At 43.3% G+C, this 6,749-nt stretch overlaps 1 pseudogene; it reads left to right on the top strand.

The window, feature by feature from the left end:
• The first annotated feature begins 1,353 nt into the window (after positions 1 to 1,353).
• On the top strand, positions 1,354 to 2,983 carry LOC116811278 (proliferation marker protein Ki-67-like; annotated as a pseudogene).
• The last annotated feature ends 3,766 nt before the right edge of the window (positions 2,984 to 6,749 follow it).

The following is a 6,749-nucleotide window of genomic DNA, read 5'->3' as shown; positions in this document are numbered from 1 at the left end:
ATAAAATAAAATAATAAAATAAAATAAATAAAATAAAATAAAATAAAATAAAATAAAAACCAGAGAAATGAAATACTTAGGTGTAAATTTAACAAATATGTCCTAGATCTATGTGCTAAAAACTACAAAACAATGATGAAGGGAATAAAAGAGAGCTAAATATATGGAGATTTAGAAATGTATGGAGAACTGTGTTCATGGATTGGAAGACTCAATATTGTGAAGATGTCAGTACTCTAAAAATTTATCTATAGATTCAACACAATTCCAGTCCAAATCCCAGCAGGATTCTTTATAGATATCAGCATGGTGACTCTAAAATTTACATGGAGAGGCAAAGAGATTAGAATATTCAAAACATTTTTAAAAAATAAGAACAAAATTGGAAGATTCATGCTACTTAATTTTGAGACTTACCATAAAGCCACAGTAATCAAGACAGTGTGGTATTGGTGCAAGGATGGATACGTAGGTCAATGTAATAGAATAGAGAGTGCAGAAATTTACTCATACTTTTTACAAAAATTCACTTAAAATTAATCATAGACCTGGCTGGGCCTGGTGGCTCATACCTGTAATCCCAGCACTTTGGGAGGCCAAGGCGAGTGGATTGCTTGAGTCCAGGAGTTTGAGGCCAGTCTGGGCAACATGGTGAAACTCTATCTCTACAAAAAATAAAATTAAAAAAAATTAGCCAGGCATGGTGGCACATGCCTGGGAGATACTTGGGAGGCTGAGGTGGGAGGATGGCTTGAGCCTGGGAGGCGGATGTTGCAGTCAGCAGTGATCGCACCACTGCACTCCAGCCTGGGTGACAGAGCGACACTCTGTTTAAAAAAAAAATCAATCATAGACCTAAATATAAGATGTATAACTTTCAGAAGAAAACACAGAAGAAAGTCTTTGTTTTCTGGTGTTAGGCCAATAATTCTTAGATATGACACCAAAAGCACTATCTGTAATAGAAAAATTTGATAAGTTGGACTTCATGAAAATTATGAGCCATTGCTCTGCAAAAGATGCTAAGAGGATGCAAAAACAATATGCTGGGAGAAACTATTTATAAATAACATATCTAACAAAGGACTTGTATCCAGAATATACAAAGAACTCTCAAAACAATGAGGAAACAAATAATCCAATATAAAAATGGGCAATAAACCATGGAAGCAAAGAACCAGTAGGTGAAGATAAAGGCATCAGCGCATTTAAGGAATCTGCAAAGCAGACACTGGCTCCAGCAGCAAGTGTAACTGGCAGCAGGAGATGGCCAAGAGCACCCAGGGAAAAGGCCGAGCCCTAGAAGACCTGGCCGGCTTCAAAGACCCAGCACCAGGTCATGCTGAAGAATCAATGACTCATGACAAAACCACCAAAATACCCTGCAAATCACCATCAGAACTAGTAGACACTGCAACAAGCTCAAAGAAATGGCCCAGGGCTTGTGGCCAGAAAGTAGAAGTGAAAGAAGAGCTGTTAGCAGTCGGCAAGCTCACACAAACATCAGGGGAGACCGTGCACACCAATAAAGAACCAGCAGGTGAGGGCAAAGGCATGAAAGCCTTTAAGCAACCTGCAAAGCAGAAGCTGGACCCAGAAAATGTAACTGGTAGCAGCAGATTGCCAAGAGTGCCCAAGGAAAAAGCCCAACCCCTGGAAGATCTGGCCAGCTTCCAAGAGCTCTCTCAAACACCAGGCCACACTGAGGAACTGGCAAATGGTGCTGAAAGCTTTACAAGTGCTCCAAAGCAAGCACCTGACAGTGGAAAAACCTATAAAAATATCCAGAAGAGTTCTTCAGGCCCCTAAAGTAGAACCCGTGGGAGACCTGGTAGGCACCAGAGACCCTGTAAAGTCACAAAGCAAAAGCAACACCTCCCTGCCCCCACTACCCTTCAAGAGGGGATGTGGAAAAGATGAAAGTGTCACAGGAACCAAGAGGCCACACTGCATGCCTGCACCAGAGGAAATCATAGAGGAGCTGCCAGCCAGCAAGAAGCAGAGAGGGTTGCTCCCAGGGTGAGAGGCAAATCACCCGAACCCTTGGTCATCATGAAGAGAAGTCTGAGGACTTCTGCAAAAAGAATTGAACCTGCGGAAGATCTGAACAGCAATAACATGAAAACCAACAAAGAGGAATACGAATTACAAGACTCAGTCCCTGAAAATAAGGGAATGTCCCTGCTCTCCAGACACCAAAATAAGACTGATGTAGAACAGCAAATAACTGAGGTCATTGTATTAGTAGAAAGAATTCAAATAAACTGAAATGAAAAGAAGCCCATGAAGACCTCCCAAGACATGGACATTCAAAATCCAGATGATGGAGCCCAGAAACCCATACCTAGGGGCAAAGTCAGTGAAAACAAAAGGTGCTTGAGGTCTGTTAGACAGAATAAGAGCTCCCAGCCTAAAGTGGCAGAGGAGAGCAGAGGGCAGAAGAGTGCAGGGGTTCTCGTGCAGAATCAGGAAGGGAAAGGAGAAGCAGGAAATTCAGACTCCATGTGTTTGAGATCAAGAAAGATGAAAAGCCAGTCTGCAGCAAGCACTTTGGAGAGTGAATATGCACAGAGTAACATGTAATGTCAAGAGGCGTGCAGAAAATCCAAAGAAGGCTGAGGGCTGGGCGCGGTGGCTCACGCCTGTAATCCTAGCACTTTGGGAGGCTGAGGCGGGCGGATCCCGAGGTCAGGAGATCGAGACCATCCTGGCTAACATGGCGAAACCGCATCTCTACTAAAAATACAAAAAATTAGCTGGGCGTGGTGGCAGGCGCCTGTAGTCCCAGCTACTTGGGAGGCTGAGGCAGGAGCATGGCGTGAACCCGGGAGGCGGAGGTTGCAGTGAGCCGAGATTGCTCCACTGCACTCCAGCCTGGGCAACAGAGGGAGACTCCGTCTCAAAAAAAAAAAAGAAGGCTGAGGACATTGTGTACGTCAAGAGAATAAGAACCGGAAGTCACCGGGACAGTGAAGACATTTAACAAAGAAATCTAACTGGGAAAAATATAATAAAGTTAGTTTTGTGATAAACAAGCAAAAAAAATGGGCAAAATATTTGAACAGCCATTTTACCAAAGAAGATATGCAGATGTCTATAAGGAAATGAACAAGCTGCTCAACATCAACAGTAAAATGCAAATTAAAGCCATAATGAAATACCACTGATGCACCTATTACAATGGCTTAAAAAAACTGACAATACCAATTGCTGGCCAGGCTGTAGAACAACTGGAACATTCATACATTGCTAGTGGGAATGCAAAAATGGTTCAGCCACTTTGGAAAAACAGTTCGGCAGGTTTTTAAAATAAAGTTAAAAATATACTTACCACATGTTCCACCAATTCCATGCCTACATATTTCCTTAAAAGAAATGAAAACTTATGTTCACACAAAATCCTATATGCAAATGTTGATAGCAGCTTTAGTCATAATTGCTAAAAATTGGAAGCAACTGGTGAATGGAGAAACAAATTGTGATCAACCATACAATGGAACGCTACTCAGCAATAAAAAGGAACAGACTATTGATACACACAATGACACGTGTGGCTGAATCTCAAATACATTATTCTGTGAGAAAGAAGCCGGCTCAAAAGTCTACATTCTGTATTATTCCATTTATATGACATTCTGGAATATGCATAAGTATATCGACAGAGAACAGATTAGTCTTTCCAGGGATTAAGCACAGAGTAGAGGAATCAACCATAACAGGACAGCATTAGGTAGTTCTTTGGGGGGGAATTAGATTTCTTCTGCATCGTGACTGTGGTAGTAGTTACATGGCTTGGTGAGTTTGTCAAAATTCATAGAACTATACACCAAAAAAGAATGAAATTTACTGAAGATAAATTTTAAAATAAAATAAAATAAAATAAACCCCAGGTATTCATGGCTCTACTTCCAATGCCCAAGCTGCCTTGAGCTTCTGAGCTCTAATGGATGAAAACGTGGATATAGGATTTGCCTGCAAGCCTTGTCCAAGCTCTGTGATTTCACTCACATTATAGGTTGAGTTCTCTGGGAAGCAGATTCTGAGATGGAGATTAGCACCCAGGATATCTTTTTGTTTTGTTTTTTTTTTGAGATGGAGTCTTGCTCTGTCACCCAGGCTGGAGTGCAATGGCACGGTCTCTGCTCACTGCAACCTCCGCCTCCCAGGCTCGAGCGATTCTCCTGCCTCAGCCTCCCAAGTAGCTGGGATTACAGGCACCCACCAGGACACCCGGCTAATTTTTGTATTTTTAGTAGAGATGGGGTTTCACCATGTTGGCTAGGCTGGTTTCAAACTCTGCACCCAGGAGATTTATTAGAGAGGGCCCTTGGGGTCAACATCTATTGAAGGGAAGGGAAGGATGTAGGATTGGGCAGAGGGGGAAGTCAGGTGGCAGCACAAGCCCAACATTGTCTCTCTTGGTCTACCACATGGTGATCTTTGAAGATGAGGTGGTTATTCGGAGTTGTCGCTTGTTGAGGGGAGAGGGCTGGGCCCCCTGTTTTTTAGCTATTAGATGCAGGCTGACCCCTAGAAGGATGCAACTTTGGGTGAGGCAGCTCTTTTTAGCCAAGGCAATCACTGAAGTTGCTGACAGCTGAGGGTTTTCTGTGGGCACCGCTCCCAGCAGCTGGAGAATACTTCCTTTATTCCAGAAGGAGAATCTGGACAGCATCTACCACAGTTCCTGACCACTTCAAAGGAGGAGGTATTCCAATCTTTTTTACTACCTCCCAGAGGGCAGAAATGGTGATTTCCTGTTGAAATCCAATGGCAGGACACTTACCAAGTCCTTTTGAGTTTTCTAATAAAAACATAAATCAATAAACAAACATATTTTCTGGGCAAAGAGTGGCTTCTCACAGGAATTTTTTCTAATTTTACACATTTTTCTTCCTTGTGATTATATGTATAATTTATTTTATGAGAAGGAAAACATAAATTGTAATAGAACTTAGTTTTAGTCTTTTTTTTTTAGAGATGGGTACTCATTCTGATGCCCAGACTGGAGTGCAGTGGCGGCAATCATAGCTTACTGCAGCCCCAATCTCTGGGGCTCAAGCGATCCTCCCACCTCAGCCTCCCAAGTAGCTGGGACCACAGGCATGTGCCAACACACCTGGCTAATTTTATTTTTGTAGAGATGGGGGTCTCACTATTTCGCCCAGGCTGGTCTTGAACTCCTGGGCTTAAGCGATCCTCCTGCCTTAGCTTCCCAAAGTGCTGGGATTACAGGCATGCGCCACCGCCCCCAGCCACGTTTGTTAATTTCAACATTTTCTTAACAAAAAGGAAAATTAATTACATGGTGTAGGTCAGGCATCTTTTATAACACTCTTACTTCTTCATATTCTTAAAATGTTGACTTTCTAATGTGAATACTGGACAGGCTTCCAAACTCTGGTCAAAGTGGGGCAAGGATTACTCTAGAAAGATTGTTAGGATATCACTGTATACCACTCCATCTCCCATGAGTATACAAGTTGTGCTGTGAGAGGAGTTTCTCGCCATCTTTCGTACTTAAACATGGTTTCATTTCTTGCTCCTCCTTAATCCTCTTCATAGCCTCTACCTAACCTAAAATATTGGGAATCCAAGGTTCCATGCTGGGCCCCCGCTTCTTGTACTCAACCACCTGAGATTTTCAATTCCCATGGCTTCTCCCAACAAGTTCACATTATTCATTCTTAAATATCATCTGCAGGCCGGGTATGGTGGCTCATGCCTGTAATCTCAGCACTTTGAGAGGCTGAGGCAGGTGGATCACCTGAGGTCACGAGTTCGAGACCAGCCTGGCCAACATGGTGAAACCCCGTTTCCACTAAAAATACAAAAATTAGCCAGGCGCGGTGGTGCCTGCCTGTAATCCCAGCTACTTGGGAGGCTGAGGCAGGAGAATCGCTTGAACCCAGGAGGCGGAGGTTGCAGTGAGCCAAGATCACACCATTGCACTCTGGCCTGGGTGACAAGAGTGAAACTCCGTCCCTCCCCCACCCAAAGAAAAATCATCTCCAGATTTATCTCCTGAACTCCAGTCAGTCTCATGTTTTCAATTCTGTCTCAGCACCTCTACCTGATGTCCCTCCAACCCAGGTGCCTCACATTCATCTTGTCCCCAACAAATTCTCTGCAAATCTGCTATTCCTCATGAATTTCTGTTTTGAATGTTATTATTACACAGCAAGATGCCAGAATTAGAAACCCTGCAGTCATCTTTGTGCATGCCTCTCCCTTTCTCGGGCACCACGTCCAATCAGTCATCCTAGCCCCATAAGTCTACCATGCAAATATCTCTTAAATATGCCTCCATCATTAACTCTCCCCCCAACAAGATGCCACCATTCATCAATCCACATTGTGCTTTTCCTTTCTAGCTTTGTGTGATCCATCATCTCTTAATTGGTCTTTCTGCTTCCATCCTCTATCATCTCCACACCTTCTTAAGAAGGCTATCTGGGGCCAGCAGAATCAAGTCCACACTCCTTAGGACACCTCATAAGGGTTTTTACAGTGCTGTCCTTATTCCTTGGCCTGCCTTCTAAGGATTTTCCCAGTCTGGCTCTCATCTACCTCTGCAGGCTCTTTCCACTGCCTCCTCTCTCTTCCTCCTCCGTCCTGTATCCCAATTCTGTTGGCACACTGACTGTTTAATACTGTGAGTTCTAGTCAGACTTTTCTGGGTTTCACAAAAATGCTGAACAGTTTGATGCTTCTATATCTGAGCTCAAGTTGTTCCATCTGCCTAAAAT

Source organism: Hylobates moloch, unplaced genomic scaffold, assembly GCF_009828535.3.
Source record: "Hylobates moloch isolate HMO894 unplaced genomic scaffold, HMol_V3 SCAFFOLD_7, whole genome shotgun sequence".
Taxonomy (NCBI): Eukaryota; Metazoa; Chordata; class Mammalia; order Primates; family Hylobatidae; genus Hylobates; species Hylobates moloch.
This window is presented reverse-complemented; position numbering and strand designations above follow the sequence as displayed.